At 41.2% G+C, this 20578-nt stretch overlaps 1 protein-coding gene across 3 annotated transcripts in view; it reads left to right on the top strand.

Moving 5' to 3' along the window:
• Positions 1-20578, top strand: part of CSMD2 (CUB and Sushi multiple domains 2) — a 1275366-nt gene that overhangs the window by 536734 nt on the left and 718054 nt on the right. The gene's annotated exons all lie outside the window — the stretch shown is intronic.

Raw genomic sequence — 20578 nt, 5'->3', positions numbered from 1 at the left:
TATATTTTTGCTGGCATGCAGTGGTTGGAAGGACATTTTAGGGGTCTATTTATAAATGTTTTCACCAAAGATTCCTATGACTTTCACCCAAGATTAGAAAATTTTTCAATATGAAAATAGTTTGAATCATGGGTGAATGTTCTATGAATCTTGGGTGAAAATATTTATAAAGAAATCAAATTTTTTTTGCAAGAGAAAACTGCATAAACAGAGGTTTGGGCAAAAATAAGGGTTGCTACAGTTTGGTTCAGCCTCTTTTTGCAATCAGACAGTCTAGTGACAACATACTACTCAAATATGATGAAATGCAACTAGTCATTTACAACATCAATACCATGTGTTATTTGCATCTTTATTCCAGTGTTATAAACACTTCCCCATGTATCATGTCATAATATTGTTTTGGCATTTTAATGTATAGAATAACTATTTTTAGTACTATTATTAGTAGTAGTATTATGCATTTAACCTAATTTATTTACTTATTTGGAGCAGGGAAATGGTTACCCTGTCAGTTTTATTCTTTGGTTTCTGAGTCTGTTTAGAAAGACTCCCTGTCCCAGAAACACAAAATAAAGTAAGGAAATCCTCAAAGAGAGTGTAATTTTCCTCTTAGATAGTTGGCATCAGATTAGGTGTGCCCCGTGGAAAAATGTTCTCACCTTTTGTTCCATGGACAACTCTAAAATATTGGTTTTCCCATCAGTTTCTGTACTGGAGACAGTGATCGTCAGGACAAGTATATTGGGTGGAACCAAGTAGTAGTAATAACAAGAAACAATAGGAGAATGAGCCATGCCGTACAACAGGTAGGCTCAAGAGTTAAAGATTATACTTTCCTGCTCTACGCAATGATATTGCACAGAGCAACACCTTCCCTCCTTTTCTGGAGTCCCCTGCCAGTGCTCTCTGCTCCTTCTCTCCTACAGGTACGCCCATAGCAAACCATGTGCTATGAGAGCACACATGTGGGTGTGCTCCCGAGCTGGGCTATGTGCATCCATAAACACATACAGCATGGCTTGGCCACTCCCTCTGTTCCCTCTTCACAGGGTTTCACTGACAGCAGAGATGGTTATTTAATTAGGCAAAATAGAAGGTTGCCTAAGGCCTCACACTTAAATGTCAGCCCTGGTGGCTCTGTCTCCCCCTGATGCCCAGCCACGATTCTGTGGACCAGGGGCAGACTGACCAATTGGGCACTGCCCGAGGGCCCTGGGATGATAGGGACCTCATCATGGAGAGTCCCAGTCCGGTGGCAACAAGTGCGGGCAGCTTGACAGTGAAGGCCTCAGAGTGTGGGCAGGATGACAGCACATGGCTCCTGGTACCATCTCCTTAGGCATGTGGGCAGTCTTGGAGATGTAGACCATGAGGAAAATGAGCAGTGAGGTGGCAAGGACCAAAAGCCCTGGAAGGAGAAGAGCTCCGAAGATGCAAGCAACAGTGGGCACAGCATCCCCAGCACCTCCCAGTGCCTGGAACCCCTGGACTCCTTCTTCAATCTCCTCTATGCTTCCAGGACCAGAGGACAGGCTGACTGGGGCCAGAGAATGAGGAGAGGCAGAAGGTGCAGGTAGCCAGGGATCACTCCATCTCACATCAAATAAATCTGCTGGAAGGAACAGAGCACCTCCTGTCCTCACCCAGAATGAAAATGGGCCCTGCCCACTGCTGGCCATCATGACATCCTATTGGCATGGAAGGTAACGTACCGAGCATCACACACACCTTCCCACAGACAGGGACTGGGATATGGGGCACAGGAGGGACTGCAGACAGGGACAGTGCTAGGGGTCTCGCTCACCCCTCTTTCTCTCTCCCTCACCCCCCCTCACTCACCACCTCTCTCTTGCCTCTCTCTCGCTCACCCCCTCTCGCTCACTTCCTCTCTCTCACCACCCTCTCTCTCACCACCCTCTCTCTCATCCCTCTCTTTCTCACTCCCTCTCCTTCTCTCAACCCCTCTTTCTCACCCCTTCTCTTTCTCACCACCCCTCTATCTTACCCCCCTCTCTCCTACCCCCCCTCACCTCCTTTCTCTCTCACCCATCTCTTTCTCTCTCTCACCCCCTCTCTTTCTCACCCCTCTCTCTCCCCTCTCTCCTTCACCCCCCTCTTTCTCTCATCCCCCACCTCTCTCTCGCTCCCCCTCTCACCCCCCTTCTCTCTCTTACTCTTTCTCACCCCCTCTCCCTCTCTCACCACCCCCTTTCTCACCCCCCTTTCTCTCTCACCCCCTCTCTCTCTGACCATCCCCTCTCACCCCCTCTTGCTCTCCTACCACCCCTCTTACCCCCTCTCCTTCTTACCACCCCTCTTTCTAGCCCCCTTCCTCTCCCTCTATCCCTCTCTCTCCTTTCTCTCTCTCTCTGAGCTGGGATCCCCTCTACTCTCCTTCCTCTGTGGATGTAGGATGGCTCAGTGACACCCCTCTGCATTCTCCCAGAGCACAGTGAAAAGTCCTGGAGGGGTTGTCACCTTGCTGGTTCCCAGATGTTGCATTGGCTGCATGTGTCTGATGGGTGAGGAGCTGGCCCTGGAAATGGTGCTGATTGCCTGTGTGCTAGATCTGTGCAACTTTCTGCAGCCATTCATGGCATTTGAATTATTTTTTCCATTAATGACGTGAGGGGGGTCTCATATCTAAGTTTTACCTAAGGCCTCACAAAGCCTGAAGCTGCCTCTGAGTGACAGCAACAAGAGCTTGTGTTCATGCTGTGCCTGAGTCTCCAGTGAAACTAGGAAGAGCAGAGAGAACAGCTGCAGCTAGGTACAGCAATGGATCAAGAGAGGATTCATGTAAGTGCTTGGGTGAGGTGGGCTCAACAAGTGGTAAACATTTTTTACCTTTAACTTTAGAACTACTTTAGGGAACATGTAAACTGTATATTAGATGACAGTGTATGCCTTGTCAGATTACTAAGGGTCAAGCAATACTGGATCAGGGACTGAAGAGAAAAAGTATACACCTAATAAAATTAGATCTAAGAGGAGCCACCTGAGATGTTTTGAGGTGCTTATGAGTATGTACACTATGTAACTGAATGGTGCAAAGCATGTCCATATGGAAGGTGTGCACTCACCTGACCAAATATCTTTCAGATTTAGTTTGACTTTTGGCCTTATAATACTTTTTCATTATCATGACCTGGAATCCATGACCAATCGAAGGCAGGAATGTCCTGCTTAGCCTCCTTCTTAGAAGGAAAAGTAAAGTTAAAAGAGTAACAATCTGCTGATCTCATGTATTAAATCTCTCCCCTCATTACCCATCCCTGCAGCATAGAGAAAATATCTTAAAAATCTGATATAACCCATAAACATTTAAATGTAGTTCATTTTGTTCTTTCTTTTTTTATGTACACCTCTTTACCAAACTACATTTGTGAGTAATATGGGATGTTAATGCTATGCCACTTTTTCAAACCAATAAGCGTAATCCATCATATAATCCTACTTTCTGATATACTTTGCCTCATGCTGGGCTGTTTGATATGTCATGGCTTAATGGTGTTCACACTCCTCATAGAGAAATACCAAAATACTTGACTTCAAATAAAATCTAGAGTCAAATGAAAAGCAGATGTTAGTTTATTGATCTTGTTTTTTAAATGTTAGCAGTAGACATCATAGGAAACGTTTTCAGGTTTGATAACTGTTTATGATGCCATTCTTGACAGCAGGATACAATTATCTATAGCAGACATGACCACAAAATGGGACTATGGCCAGGTATTAGAAATTTAAACTGGCCTCTATAGCTGCATACTTCGAGGATTATTTCATTCCTAAAGTTTACATTTTTAAACAGTTGACTTTCATTTTTTTTTTTCAGTAGCTTAGAGCCGACATTTGCCCTCCCCCCAAAATCCTCTATAGCTCCCTGCACTCCCTCCCACCTCCACAATATGAACCGCCATGTTTTTTTGTTTATTTTTTTTTTTTTTTGCCTAGCCCTGCCCCCCCTACATGTGGCCACTCTGGCCTTGAATGACTTGTCACATATTCCAGGAGGCTGCAGGAGTAGGGACTCACAGTTGCATGTGGGTGAGGTGGACAAACACCACTGGAGGCCAGCTTTCAAAACAAAGCAGCTGGCTTCTGATGAGGGAGGTGGACCAAGATTGTGACATCAGCTGCTGTACCTGATAAGTGGATTGCAGCAGGGCATCCACTGGGCAAATCTAAATCAACGGCAAGTGAATTTCCTCTTTAATATGCTTCCTCATCATTGACCTGGCAATTTGCAAGTCTTCTAACATCTGTGTAAACATAGAGCAGGTGCACAGTAGGGATGAGTGTAGGCTTTTGTGGGCAAAAGTCTGAACCCACCTGAGCTATCCTGCCTGGAAGCTGTCAAAACTGACTACTAGTCATAGGTGGTGGAGGCATTCCCCACCCTGCAGCCACACGTACGCAAGGGACATTTACACACCATGAGGCAGGACCGGGAATGCCACCACCCCTTATGATTGTCTGTTGGTTTTGACAGCTTCCAGGGGGATAGCTCAGACAGGTTCAGACTTGTTTCTGAACCTAGCTGAGCTAAGCTGAGCTGAGCCCATCACTGGTGCCCAGGAATAGAGTACTAGTGGATTGCTGAAACCCAACTTGTTGGATTCAGTGCTTCTCCTGTGAACTTTGAGGATGAGTTCCTGAACAGTGTCTGCAGCCACAGAGGTCAGTGAGGTCTTGTTTTAAAGCCTAATTATATTTGCTAAGTTGCTAAGTCTATGCCTGTATGAATGGTCAGTGGTCTACCTCAATAATCTGTGTATAATATGATACAACATGTAAATTAAAATAATAAACTGCTGCACAAATTCTATACTGATCTTTAATCAGAGAATGTTGCTTTCTTGGAAGCTTTTTTTATTAGTCATAGTTTCCTAGATTATTATTATTTTTATTATTATTATACAGTATTTATAAAGCGCCAATGGTTCGCTCAGCGCTGTACATTACAAAGGGGGACAGAACATGTGACAGAACAATACCAAAACAATGCAAAACATGAGGGGATCGAGGGCCCTGCTCTTTCGAGCTTACAATCTAGGAGGGAGGGGATGGTGGCACAGGAGGAGATAGCTGTGGGGGATGGAGTGGTAGGAAGAGTGGAGGAGGTCAGCAAGTTAGCAGGGGGTGGGGTAGGCTTTCCCTGAAGAGATGGGTTTTCAGGGTGCGCCTAAAGGAGAGGAGAGTAGGTGATAATCTGATGGGTTAGGGCAGGGAGTTCCAGAGGATGGGTGACACCCTGGAGAAGTCCTGGAGGTGGGCATGGGAGGAGGAGACCAGGGAACTAGAGAGAAGGAGGTCTTGTGAGGAGCGGAGTGTGTGTGCTGAGCGGTACTTGGATATTAGGTCAGCGATGTAGTACGGGGCAGTATGGTGGACAGCTTTGTACGTCAGTGTTAGGATTTTGAATTTGATCCGTTGAGCAATTGGAAGCCAGTGGAGGGATTGGCAGGGGGGTGGCAGAAATGGAGTAGTTGGAAAGGTGAATGAGTCTGGCAGCCGTATTAAGGATCGACAGAAGCGGGGATAGCCAGCGGCGAGGCAGGCCAGTGAGGAGGGAGTTGCAGTAGTCGAGTCGTGATATGATGAGGGAGTGGATGAGCTGTTTAGTGGTTTCTGGGATTAGGAACGTGCGTATTTTGGCGATGTTGCGGAGGTGGAGTCTGCACGAGTTTGTTAAAGATTGGACTTGGGGCTGGAAGGATAGGTTGGAATCCAGAATGACACCAAGTACTCTGGCCTGCGGGGCGGGTTTGATGGTGGAGTTGTTGGATGTGATGGAGAAGTCACTGGGGGGTGGTTTCTGGGCTGGGGGGAAGACAAGAAACTCAGTTTTGGAGAGGTTCAGTTTAAGGAAGTGGAGCGACATCCAGTCTGATATGTCGCTCAGTAGGTGTGTGATTCGGGCGGAGACCAAGGGGTTGAGGTGTTGGGTTGAGAGATAGATTTGTGTGTCGTCGGTATAGAGGTGGTAGTTGAAGCCGTGAGAGTGTATGAGTTGGCCAAGGGAGGAGGTGTAGATGGAGAAGAGAAGGGGCCCGAGGACAGAGCCTTGAGGGACCCCAACAGAGAGGGGGAGTGAGGGGGAGGTGGTGGCATTATAAGTAATGCTGAAAGAGCGTTGTGACAGGTAGGATGAGAGCCAGAAGAGAGCAGAATCTCTGAGGCAGAGGGAGTGTCATTTTTTGAGGAGGAGGGGATGGTCAACTGTGTCGAAGGCCGCAGAGAGGTCAAGCAGTAGGAGCACTGAATAGTGGCCATTAGCTTTGGCGGTTAGCAGGTCGTTGGAGAGTTTGAGTAAGGCAGTTTCAGTGGAGTGTAGGGGACGGAAGCCAGACTGTAGGGAATCGAGGAGGTTGTTGTCATTGAGGTGAGAGCTTAGGTGGGTGTAGACTAGGCGCTCGAGGAGTTTAGATGTAAATGGGAGCAGGGAGATGGGTCTGAGGTTGTTCGGGTCATTGGGGTCCAGGGAGGGCTTTTTAAGTATGGGGGTGATGTGTGCATGTTTCAGAGGGGAGGGGAAAGTGCTGGAGGAGAGGGAGAGATTAAAGATGTGGGTGAGGGAGCATAGGATGGAGGGGGAGGGAGGTTATAGGAGTTGTAAGGGGATAGGGTCGAGGGGGCAGGTGGTGAGGCGGGCATCAGAGAGGATCTTGGAGACTTCCTCGATGGTAGTAAGGTCAAAGGTGCGGAGTGTTGGGGGGCTTCAGTATGAGGAATGTAGGGTGGGGTAATGAGGGGATAGCTGAGTGAGGGGGAACGGGGTTGGAGGGAGTTTGAGCAGCGACGAAGTCCCTGCGGGTTATGTAGAGGGAGAGGGGGGATGAGGGGGTAGCTGTGTGAGAGGGGACGGGTTGAGAGGGCGTGTGAGTTGCGTCGATGTCCTTGCGAATTGTGTCAGTCTTGTTTTTGAAGTGATTGGCAATCTCAAGGGCAGTGAGTGAGGTGCTGGGTGGAGGTGGGGTGGCGAGAGTAGAGAGTTGAAGGTGGAGAAGAGTCGGTGAGGATTGGAGGAGAGGGCCTTGATGAGGGTCCTAGATGCAGTAATATTCTTCTTTCCATCTTCCATAAGGTTAAAGATAAATATATTACCTGACATGATTTTTAAAAACGCTTATCAGCAACAGATCCTAGTCCTCCTTCTTTGAATGGTTGATTAAACAGAAACAGATTCTATACTTTTCTGAGTAAACATCCTTTGCTAGGATTGGCACACCTCCATCATCTCCCCATGACATGCCCATAAGAATAAAACAAAAACTGATCTAAGTACTTCTGCAATCTACTTTCACAGTAGAACACCTAGAGATTATAGGTTACAGAAATGTTAACATGTGAAATGACTGCCATAGAGTGCATATCACTAAAAGCAAATCTGATACTATATTCCAGGTGCAAACATTCACATCACATCGTACAAAATCCAAATACTTATATCACCTCTAGAAGCATTGAATGGCCTCCTAATGTACAGTTGTGACCAAAATTATTCAACCCCCACTGAAATTGAGTGTTTTGGCCAGTTTGACATTGCTTTTGATCATTCAGTCATCTTGCTTACATTTACATTAAAGAGGCACTTGTAGGTCAGACAAATATAACATAACAGTTATAATGAAATAACCACAAATGTCTTTTCTGTGCTCACAGCATTATCAGTTTTATTCAACCCCCAAGTGACATTCAATCTTAGTACTTAGTACAGCATCCTTTTACAGTTATAACAGCTTTTAAACGTGAAGCATAGCTTGACACAAGTGTCTTGCAGCGATCTACGGGTATCTTCGCCCATTCTTCATGGGCAAAGGCCTCCAGTTCAGTCACATTCTTAGGCTTGCGCACTGCAACTGCTTTCTTTAAGTCCCACCAGAGGTTCTCAATCGGATTTAAGTCTGGTGACTGCGATGGCCACTCCAAAATGTTCCAGCCTTTCCTCTGCAACCATGCTCTAGTGGACTTGGAGGTATGCTTGGGATCATTGTCCTGTTGAAAGGTCCAACGTCTCCCAAGCCTCAGGTGTGTGACGGACTGCATCACGTTTCCATCCAATATCTCCTGGTACTGAAGAGAATTCATGGTACCTTGCACACGCTGAAGCTTCCCTGTACCTGCAGAAGCAAAACAGCCCCAAAGCATGATTGACCCTCCACCATGCTTCACAGTAGGCAAGGTGTTCTTTTCATCATAGGCCTTGTTCTTCCTCCTCCAAACATAGCGTTGATCCATGGGCCCAAACAGTTCTAATTTTGTTTCATCAGTCCACAGAACACTATCCCACAACTTTTGTGGTTTGTCCACATGGCTTTTGGCATACTGCAGTCGACTCTTCTTATTCTTTGGAGACAGCAAGGGGGTACGCCTGGGAGTTCTGGCACGGAGGCCTTCATTACGCAGTGTGCGTCTTATTGTCTGGGCTGAAACTTCTGTACCCACATCTGACAAATCTTTTCTCAGTTCCTCAGCAGTCACACGGGGACTTCTCTCCACTCTACGCTTCAGGTAGCGCACAGCAGTCGAAGTCAGCATCTTCTTTCTGCCACGACCAGGTAGCGTTTCAACAGTGCCCTTTGCCTTGAATTTGCGAATGATGCTTCCTAAGGTGTCTCTTGGTATGTTTAACATCTTTGCAATCTTCTTATAGCCATTGCCCTTCCTGTGAAGAGAAATCACCTCTTCTCTTGTCTTCCTGGACCATTCTCTTGCCTTCACCATGTTTGTAACCACACCAGTAAATGTCTAGAAGGAGCTGAGTATCACAGTCATTTTAAAGCTGCCTAATTGGTGCTTATTATGCTTGATTGCTGCTCGGTGACATCCACAGGTGTTTTCAATACCTGATGGAAAGCACCTGTATGAACCTCTGTTCTTCAGAGTGGTAGTCTTTAAGGGGTTGAATAATTGTGGCAATGAAGAAACCACATAAGAACCATTTACTACTGTATTACATAAACAATTGATGTCATTTTAGTTGCATTTGGGTAGTTACAACGTCCTTGTAGGATTTGATTCTGAATACAATTCCAAATGTACACTATAGTCCCTAAACCCCTTTACAGCATTGGGGGTTGAATAATTTTGGTCACAACTGTATCTGTACACATGCTGAAGTTTAACTACTGGAAAAAAGGTTTTTAGCAGAATTTTATCTTCTCAGATAAAAAAAAAATTCAGAAGTTTAGCTGAATAGAGAATAGCCAATGCTACTATGCACTTGGTGTTTAACCACTTGCCAACCAACCACAGTACATATACCATGGCGGATAGTGGACTCGGGACCTGCTATGCAATCACATGCTCACAAAGGCGACAAAGCTGCTATGAATTAATTAATTCATAAAAGCAGTGTTGACTGCTGTGATTGGTCCACAGCTGTTACATGGTACCTGGGACAATCACAGCACCTTGTACTATGTGATTAGCTGTAGCCAATTACAAATCACTAGTGATCACAGCTTTCATGAATGGTTAACCTGCTCATGACAGTTGAAAACTTTGCTGTTACAATGACCTTCAGTGTAACAACAAACAAAGTGTAAAAAAAAAAAAAAATCCCTGATCACCCCTCCAGAGTGTACAGAGTGTATGGTGACAATTAACCACTCTGAAGAAAGTATGTAAAAGAAAAGTACTACAAAGTTTAAGAAAAATGTTAAAGTGATACTAAAGCTAAAAATATTTTTTACCCAAATGCATTTCTTGCATTAAGGTAAAAAATGTTTTCTATTCCTCTGTCCACCCCCTTCCTTGTGTGAAGGGAAAGAGGGGAGAAGCTGTGCTCGGCTGCATCTCTTCTCTCCTCTCTTCCTCTTCAGGCAGGGATTTGAACAGCAGCAAGAGCCATTGGCTCCTTCTGCTCTCAATCAAATGCAGAGGAAGTAGGGGGCAGGGCTAAGTCCCGCTGTGTGTGTCTATGAAGCGTGGCTCTAGAGATGTAAAAGAAGTTGCGAGCGCTATAAACTAAAGCAGCCACAGCATCAAAAAGGATACCAATAGACCTTACAAAAGCATATAATATAAAAGATGCGGCGCTATAACACAAGTAATAAAAATTATCCAAGGTGTCAATATAGTGATCATAGGTGACTAATGTGATCCTGAACAGTAAGCAGAGTAACATGCAGTGCAAAAACAGTCTTTGTGGTAATTTCTCTCCTTCAAAGTGCTGATTCCATGCGGTGAACGTGAAAAGGATAAGGCTGTGCACTCACCAGATGCACAGCGTAACTGCGCATTTAGAGATAAATTATCTCTGAAAGATCCACCAGTAGCTCTTTAAGGTCAGGTCAAACCAGATATTCCTCCACCCGCTGGATGTTGCTGATAATCCACAGTCTCTCTCAAAGATGGCTCTACAGGTGATATGTGACTCACCAAGGGCCACAAAGAAAGGAGACCAATAGCGTAATACCGTTTAAAAGATTTTATTCTAAGCAGTATACATGGGTGAGGATAAATGAACAAAAACAAACACTGACCATGAGGTGGATTAAAAGATGGCCGCCGGGACCTCCATGGTGCCGGCGGCAAGAAGATAATGACGCTGTAACTCCTACCTTGACGCGTTTCGTGCTAACCGCACATCATCAAAAAGGGAATAAGCTTCAGCGTCCTTGTTTAACAGCGTCCATTATAAACCGTAAATGGCGCATGCGCATTACGACCGCACCATTTTTCATGAGAGATATGTCTCCATATCAGGCGCCATATTGCCGGAGACCGATATGATCTCACATGCGCGGGCGCCATTTTTACAATCGTCTGTGAGTGTCACTGAATCACCAGGGAAACTTACAATAAACATAGGAAAATACCCCAAAAATATACATAAAACTTCAATAAGCGGTGCCAGAGCTTCCTGAACTATAAAGTCCGTCAATATAAATACAAATAAATAATAAATAAATGCCGTCGCAGACGGACAACTGCGCATGTGCGAGATCAATTAGGAATATATGTAGTATTAAAAGCTCCTCATCAAGACATAGAGAATAAACTCATTGTAGGTAAATCTTGGTGATGTCAATGACATACACATTATAGACAACATTAAATAAACTCAATAATAACTTCATAACACATCTTGAAACTATAATTAATATATGTCATGGTATATGCATATAGAATGTGAATCTTTAATAAAATTGTAACCAAAGTATGCATAATATCCTAAAATACTCTATATAGTTATGTAAAGATGTATATCAAAATATAAGGAATATTAAAAATATTAAAATATTAAAAATATTAAAAATATTAAAAATCTTTATACATCTTTACATAACTATATAGAGTATTTTAGGATATTATGCATACTTTGGTTACAATTTTATTAAAGATTCACATTCTATATGCATATACCATGACATATATTAATTATAGTTTCAAGACGTGTTATGAAGTTATTATTGAGTTTATTTAATGTTGTCTATAATGTGTATGTCATTGACATCACCAAGATTTACCTACAATGAGTTTATTCTCTATGTCTTGATGAGGAGCTTTTAATACTACATATATTCCTAATTGATCTCGCACATGCGCAGTTGTCCGTCTGCGACGGCATTTATTTATTATTTATTTGTATTTATATTGACGGACTTTATAGTTCAGGAAGCTCTGGCACCGCTTATTGAAGTTTTATGTATATTTTTGGGGTATTTTCCTATGTTTATTGTAAGTTTCCCTGGTGATTCAGTGACACTCACAGACGATTGTAAAAATGGCGCCCGCGCATGTGAGATCATATCGGTCTCCGGCAATATGGCGCCTGATATGGAGACATATCTCTCATGAAAAATGGCGCGGTCGTAATGCGCATGCGCCATTTACGGTTTATAATGGACGCTGTTAAACAAGGACGCTGAAGCTTATTCCCTTTTTGATGATGTGCGGTTAGCACGAAACGCGTCAAGGTAGGAGTTACAGCGTCATTATCTTCTTGCCGCCGGCACCATGGAGGTCCCGGCGGCCATCTTTTAATCCACCTCATGGTCAGTGTTTGTTTTTGTTCATTTATCCTCACCCATGTATACTGCTTAGAATAAAATCTTTTAAACGGTATTACGCTATTGGTCTCCTTTCTTTGTGGCCCTTGGTGAGTCACATATCACCTGTAGAGCCATCTTTGAGAGAGACTGTGGATTATCAGCAACATCCAGCGGGTGGAGGAATATCTGGTTTGGCCTGACCTTAAAGAGCTACTGGTGGATCTTTCAGAGATAATTTATCTCTAAATGCGCAGTTACGCTGTGCATCTGGTGAGTGCACAGCCTTATCCTTTTCACGTTCACCGCATGGAATCAGCACTTTGAAGGAGAGAAATTACCACAAAGACTGTTTTTGCACTGCATGTTACTCTGCTTACTGTTCAGGATCACATTAGTCACCTATGATCACTATATTGACACCTTGGATAATTTTTATTACTTGTGTTATAGCGCCGCATCTTTTATATTATATGCTTTTGTAAGGTCTATTGGTATCCTTTTTGATGCTGTGGCTGCTTTAGTTTATAGCGCTCGCAACTTCTTTTACATTTGCTTAGGATATATACCATTTATATTGCTGAGCAGCTTGATTTATTCTGCTTACCTACATTATGGCAATTATTTTTGAGATGCGGTCCATGAGGAAGGATATACCTGATGATGTGTTTATTATTGATCATGATACAGAAGACCTTAGGGGTCTGTTTATGCATTTACATAATCTAACGTCAGCAGAAATTAGGACACTTTGGGACATCTCCTTCCTTGAAAGATATATTAAGGAGGGGATGGTCCCACGCTCACTCAGATGGGAAGTGTCCCCAGAGACTGACGATATAAATGGTACTGTGGAATGGTACCAATTTTTTAACTCAACTGGGTTGGATTTACTCAAATTTTTGATTTTGAGAAAAAAGAAAAAACTGACCCATCTTGATATAGAGATCAATAAAATACGAGAAAAACTGTTGCCTTATAAGGATAAGGAGGAATATAAGATCGAATCCAACAAACTAAAAGTATTCATGGATAATTTAGATCAAGAGCAAAGAATTAAGAAACGCAAAAAATATGCGAGGGATCATAAAGACTATTCTGAAAGTCAAGTTTTTAAATGGCAAACTAGAAAAGAGGAAATATCTAATACTTCACAGTATAACCACACTGTTCCTCCACAAACTCCAAAACCATATGGAGCCAATCAGTCTCTCCCACAACAGGGACATCACAGAACACCTAAAAGACCCTATAACAACCATGGGTACAATATACCTACTGATAATAGATATACACCCCTTTACCCCTTTCCCGACCAGAATGTTGGATATAGGGACTATGGAGGATACCCCAAACAAGGACATGGGAGTAGAAACCATAAGGGTCCCACTAAATATGCACGTGATTCTCAGAATAGATCATATCAAAATCACACAAATAATTATCAGAGACCTAATATCCAGCATTTTCAACCAAGAAATAATGGTAGGACACCGCAGAGACCCAACAATAATGGAAGGAACCCTGGATACAGACCGTACGGTCAACAATATAATAATATCAATTACATGCAACCTCCCCCAAATGATCCTAATTACCATCACACTGGATGGAGAGATAACAACTATACACCAGCCCATTTTTTAGAGGAGGACAGGGTCCGCAAAAGAAGTATCCAACCAGAGGAAAGAGAGGAGGCAAGAGGGTCAACAAACCCAAAAAAACGGAAAATGTAAAAGGGAAAGGGATTTTTAATTTGAGTGATATTACATTATCACCTCAAGAATTGAATTTACTAGACAGGGGTTTGAAGTTTGCACCTGAAAACAAACTTAACAAATTTCAAACCTATATTGATGTGCAAAAATTTGTGAGGCAGATATCTCTTAAAAAATATTTTATGAACAATCCCGTAGAACGTAATTATTCCAAAGAGACATTTAATTCAAATCTTAGGAATGCTTCGTTATATAATCCTCCTCCACAATCCCAAAATCATGTGAACATATTTAAAGATATGGTATTGAAAGATCTCGCTGCGATTAAAATTAAGGATAACTACAAATACGATAATACAAGAATGGCTATAGATTCCCTTTTGAAGAAAAAGGATCTAGTCATACGTCCGGCTGATAAGGGTGGAGGTGTAGTAGTATTGAACAAAAAGGATTATATACAAGAGGTATACAATATATTGAGTGATAACAATACATATCATCTGTTACAGAGTGACCCTTTAAAACAGTATAAGAAATCTCTTAAATCTCTCATTAAACATTGATTTGATGATCATATTTTGAATAAAAAAGAGAGAGACTTTTTATGCCCCACCTGTCCAAGATTGCCTATTATGTATATACTCCCTAAGATGCATAAAAGCCTTACACATCCCCCGGGGAGACCAATCATTAGTGGGATAGGCTCATTATGTTCAAAGGTAGGACAATATATAGACCATTTTTTACAGCCTTTAGTTACTAAAACTCCTTCCTACCTTAGGGACACTAAGCAGGTCCTTCAAGACATTAAGAATTTAACCACAGAACCTTCCACAATTTTGGTGACGGCAGATGTCGCATCATTATATTCGAATATTAAACATGATGACGGTATGCAAGCGGTTGAATTTTATTTGAATGATCTTAATGAAATGCCTGCCTCACAGAAAGTTTTTATTCTGGATCTTTTACAGTTCGCAATGACCAAAAACTACTTTTGGTTTGACGGTAAATTTTATCTGCAGACCACTGGTGTTGCGATGGGAGCAAAGTTCGCTCCCAGCCTGGCCAATTTGTTTATGGCCAGGTGGGAGGAAGACATCATTTATTCCCGCGACTGGCCTGAGTTATATTTTTATAGAAGGTACATTGATGATATTCTATTAATTTGGAAAGGGGACGAGCAGGCACTTATTAACTTTTTTATTACTTTGAATAATAATACACAAAATATTAAATTGACTTATGAATATAGCACAGTGAGTATCAACTTTTTAGATTTAACATTAATAAATTATGAAGGGTCCATCATTACTAAATCTTTTTTTAAGCAAACGGACCGTAATGGCTATATTCCGGTTGATAGCTGCCACCATCCGGCATGGCTCTCTAACATTCCTAAGGGCCAGTTTTTGAGGATCCGTCGTAACTGTACAAATCTTGAAACGTATTTTGCCCAAGCAGATATATTAAAAAAGAGATTCATCGAAAAAGGTTATGATGAATCCTCACTCACATGCACTTTAACATCGGTTGCTAATATGAATAGAGATTTGATGTTTAGTAATAATATGAGACAGCAATCTGCTAAAGTTTGTCCGTTTGTCACAACTTTTTCGTCCCAGTATAAAAGTGTCACAAAAATTATTAGGAATAATTGGAAAATTCTTATGGCAGACCCAATGCTCACAAAAATCTTACCATCTAGACCGGAAATTACATTTAGAAGAGCCATTTCTTTGAGAAATAGAATAGCGCCTAATGTAATCAACCCTCCTTCTAAGATCCAGTTTTTTAATGGCTTAGTGGGTTTCTTTCCATGCAACAAATGCGTTATCTGCACTTGTAGTAGCCATAGAAAAAGGAGAATTGATCAATTTGCCTCTACTTCTACTAATAAGCAATATGACATTAGGAGTTTTATATCATGTAACACTAGATATGTGGTATATTTACTCCAATGTCCGTGTTCTAAACAATATATAGGCCGCACTACAACAAGGTTGCGAGACCGTCTAAGGGAACACGTATATAATATAAAACGTGGATTTAAGGAACACTCTCTCTCAAAGCATTATAGGCTTTGCCATAATAGAGACCCATCATCGCTCAAATTTACAGCCATAGATGTTGTACATCATCATTGGAGGGGTATTAATAAGAAAAAAGCTGTTTCCCAACTGGAGACGAAGTGGATATTTGAGATGGGATCTATGTATCCCAGAGGGTTAAACGTTGATATAGATATCAACTGTTTTATAGATAATAGCTGAAATTTTGAATTATGTTTTTTATCTCCAGCTTTATCTCCACTTTTTATCTCCATTTTTATCTCCATTTTTCCTATTCGTATAGATTTAAAGACTTCTATGTTCCCTCTGTGTACCTTTTATATTTTTATATTTTATCTTTTGATTTTTCACATATACATGTGCACGTACATATGTATATGTATGGTCTTTTGGTCATTGTGATTTTTAATATTTTTAATATTTTTAATATTTTAATATTTTTAATATTCCTTATATTTTGATATACATCTTTACATAACTATATAGAGTATTTTAGGATATTATGCATACTTTGGTTACAATTTTATTAAAGATTCACATTCTATATGCATATACCATGACATATATTAATTATAGTTTCAAGATGTGTTATGAAGTTATTATTGAGTTTATTTAATGTTGTCTATAATGTGTATGTCATTGACATCACCAAGATTTACCTACAATGAGTTTATTCTCTATGTCTTGATGAGGAGCTTTTAATACTACATATATTCCTAATTGATCTCGCACATGCGCAGTTGTCCGTCTGCAACGGCATTTATTTATTATTTATTTGTATTTATATTGACGGACTTTATAGTTCAGGAAGCTCTGGCACCGCTTATTGAAGTTTTATGTATATTTTTGGGGTATTTTCCTATGTTTATTGTAAGTTTCCCTGGTGATTCAGTGACACTCACAGACGATTGTAAAAATGGCGCCCGCGCATGTGAGATCATATCGGTCTCCGGCAATATGGCGCCTGATATGGAGACATATCTCTCATGAAAAATGGCGCGGTCGTAATGCGCATGCGCCATTTACGGTTTATAATGGACGCTGTTAAACAAGGACGCTGAAGCTTATTCCCTTTTTGATGATGTGCGGTTAGCACGAAACGCGTCAGTGTAGGAGTTACAGCGTCATTATCTTCTTGCCGCCGGCACCATGGAGGTCCCGGCGGCCATCTTTTAATCCACCTCATGGTCAGTGTTTGTTTTTGTTCATTTATCCTCACCCATGTATACTGCTTAGAATAAAATCTTTTAAACGGTATTACGCTATTGGTCTCCTTTCTTTGTGGCCCTTGGTGAGTCACATATCACCTGTAGAGCCATCTTTGAGAGAGACTGTGGATTATCAGCAACATCCAGCGGGTGGAGGAATATCTGGTTTGACCTGACCTTAAAGAGCTACTGGTGGATCTTTCAGAGATAATTTATCTCTAAATGCGCAGTTACGCTGTGCATCTGGTGAGTGCACAGCCTTATCCTTTTCACGTTCACCGCATGGAATCAGCACTTTGAAGGAGAGAAATTACCACAAAGACTGTTTTTGCACTGCATGTTACTCTGCTTACTGTTCAGGATCACATTAGTCACCTATGATCACTATATTGACACCTTGGATAATTTTTATTACTTGTGTTATAGCGCCGCATCTTTTATATTATGTGGCTCTAGAGATACACAGCTCAGGAGCAAGCTGCCACAGTGCCCCATAGCAAACTGAATGCTATGGGGACACACAAAGAAGTGAAAGAGTCAAGATCGCCAGCAGAAGACCTGAGGAGAGGAGGATCAGGGCTGTTCTGTGCAATACCACTGCACAGAGCAGGTGAGTATAACATGTTTGTTATGTTAATTTTTTTTAAAAATGTACTTTAGTAACACTTTAAAAAATAAAAAAAAGGTTTAAAAAAATGAATAAGAAAGTATTACTTTTATTTTTTTAACACACTGTCATCAGTCAGTGTCCCTGATCACCGTCGCCACATCAGTCATATCATGACATTGTACTGCACTTTTTACAGTATGTAAAAAAAAAATGTTATTCAATTTCTTCATTTACCAAAAAATTGTGACAAAATAATTACAACTTACAAAATACTCACCATGCCGCTTACTAAATGCCTCAGACTGTCTAATTTTGAAAAATGGGCATTTGGGAGAAATTTGTACTGCCCTGATGTGTTAGGGCCTCAAAAAATGAGATAGGCAGTGCATCAGGATGAGCTATATATATACCATAGTTTGTAGATGCCATAACTTTCACACAAAACAATTAATAAACACTTATTGGGATTTTTTTTTCACCAAAGACATGTAGCAGAATACATTTTGGCCTAAATTTATGATGAAATTTGATATTATAGGATGTGTTTTACTCCAGAAAGTAGAAAATATCAGGTTTTTTTTCTGGTCGTTTTTAATTTATATCACAAAAAAATAAAAAAACCCAGTGGTGATCAAATACCACCACAAGGGAGCTCTGTTTGTGTGAATACAATTAAAAAAATGTCATTTGGGTACAGAATTACATGACCTTGTAATTACCAATTAAAATAGCGCAGCGCTGAATAGCAAAAAATGCCCTGGTCATAAAGGTGGTAAAACCTTCCGGAGCTCGAGTGGTTAATACAATTATCTAAAAGTAAAACTTTTATTAAACACTTCTTGTAAAGCCATTAAGACACCTGATAACACAGTTTATTAATATCATAAGCAGAATGCTGGATGACCAGCATTGCAGTAGACAGCAACACCCAATAAATGAGATGTCATGGGGGGGGGATTTACTAGCACTGGAGCACACAGATTCTGGTGCAGCCTGTAACCAGTCAGCTTGTAGGCTTTAGCTATGGTTCACACCGATGCAACTTGTCATGCGATTTGACAGTTTCAAATCTTATGACAAGTTGCACCCTAGTGTTGGCAATGGAACCATTCAAATCCATGCAACTCCGTTGTACCGATTTTGAAAGTAGTTCCTGCACCACCTTTTGCAATTTTAGGGGTGACTTGCATAGCCATCTGTGCATCAAGTTGCGCAGATGTCTTCCACATCGCACCGGAAGTCGCACTGACATGCGACTTTGAAATCATGCGACTTCACATGAAGCTGCACATTTTCAATGTTGGATCCAGTGTGCACCAGTGTACATCTGCGCAACTTGATGCACAGATGGCTTCCACGTTGCACCGGAAGTCGCACTGACATGCGACTTTGAAATCATGCGACTTCACATGAAGCTGCACATTTTCAATGTTGGATCCAGTGTGCACCAGAGCTTAGGGTCCTTTCACACGGGCCTTCCATTTTTTTCATCAGTTTAGTCATGTTTTTTCATAGAAAAAACGGATCAGTTTACATCTGTTTTTTTCATCAGATTACATCTGATTTTTCATCAGTTTGTATCCGTTTTTCATCAGTTTACATCTGTTTTTTCATCAGTTTGCATCCATTTTTCATCAGTTTACATCCATTTTTTTTCACCAGTTTACATCTGTTTTTCATCAGTTCACAGCTGTTTTTTCATCAGTTTACATCCATTTTTTTCATCAGTTCACATCTGTTTTTTCATCAGTTTACATCCGCTTTTCATCAGCTTACATCCATTCTTTCATCAGTTTACATCCGTTATTTTCATCAGTTTGCATCCATTTTTCATCAGTTTGCATCCATTTTTTTTTTCATCAGTTTGCATCCGTTTTTCATCAGTTTACATCCGTTTCAGTCATTTACATCCATTTTTTTGTCCGTTACGTTTTTTTTTTTTACCAAAGAAAAATAGGGTTTTCTTCCGTTCAAAAAAAAGGATGTAAACGAATAGAAATACATGGGTGTCCGTTTTTCATCCATAAACGGACAGATGAAAAATGGACATACGGAATGCCCATGTGAAAGAGGCCTTATTATCAAAGCTTATTGAACAAGCTGACGTTAGAAGCTTAAAAGAAAAAAGAGGGTGCTGTTGCGCTTAGGAAAAAAATGAATTAACATATATGTGAAAGAATTAACTATATACTGTATACGATACCTATATAGCAGCAGTCCTAAATGTGAATTTCTAAACACAAAATCTTACATATTTCAAAAATGGACCGCGTGGTCCATTTTTTAAATATATGTGAAGTTAGAAGCTGATTGGTTACTATGCACAGCTGCATCAGATTCTGCTTATTCCCCCCTCCATAATGTTTGCAGATGGATAGATTAAGGCTGATAAAGGGTACATGTTGATCATTCTCTAACTAAACAGGACATGTTAGGACAATGCTTGTTACATTATATTTACCTATCCTTGGAAACAAAAGTGCGCTTTGACTTCAAGCAGAACTCCAGGCACAAGAGTTTTCATTTAAATGACTTCCTCATTAGCCAAAAAGGATATAAATCCATTTTAAGAGCACCACATTTCTTTGCAAACACAAATCTTACCTTGTAAAGGTGGCAGCAACAGCAGCACTGCGCTGTACATAGCCTGTGCAGAGAAGTGGCTAGATAAGGAAATAGACGCATTAAATAATGGAATTGGTAGCAATTTATATATTTATTTTTATTTATTTATTTCAGGTACTTATATAGCGCCGTCAATTTACGCAGCGCTTTAAATATATATTATACATTCGCATCAGTCCCTAACCCTCAAGAGGTGTACAATCTAAGGTCCCTAACTCACATTCATACATACACATACAAGGGCCAATTTAGACAGGAGCCAATTCACCTACCAGCATGTCTTTGGAGTGTGGGAGGAAACCGGAGTACCCGGAGGAAATCCACGCAGGCACAGTATTTAATA

The sequence above is a fragment of the Staurois parvus genome, unplaced genomic scaffold (assembly GCF_062004578.1).
Source record: "Staurois parvus isolate SC_StPar_1 unplaced genomic scaffold, SC_StPar_1.0 ptg000145l, whole genome shotgun sequence".
NCBI classification, from domain to species: domain Eukaryota; kingdom Metazoa; phylum Chordata; class Amphibia; order Anura; family Ranidae; genus Staurois; species Staurois parvus.
The sequence above is the reverse complement of the archived record's forward strand: the minus strand, read 5'-3'. Positions and strand labels throughout refer to the sequence as shown.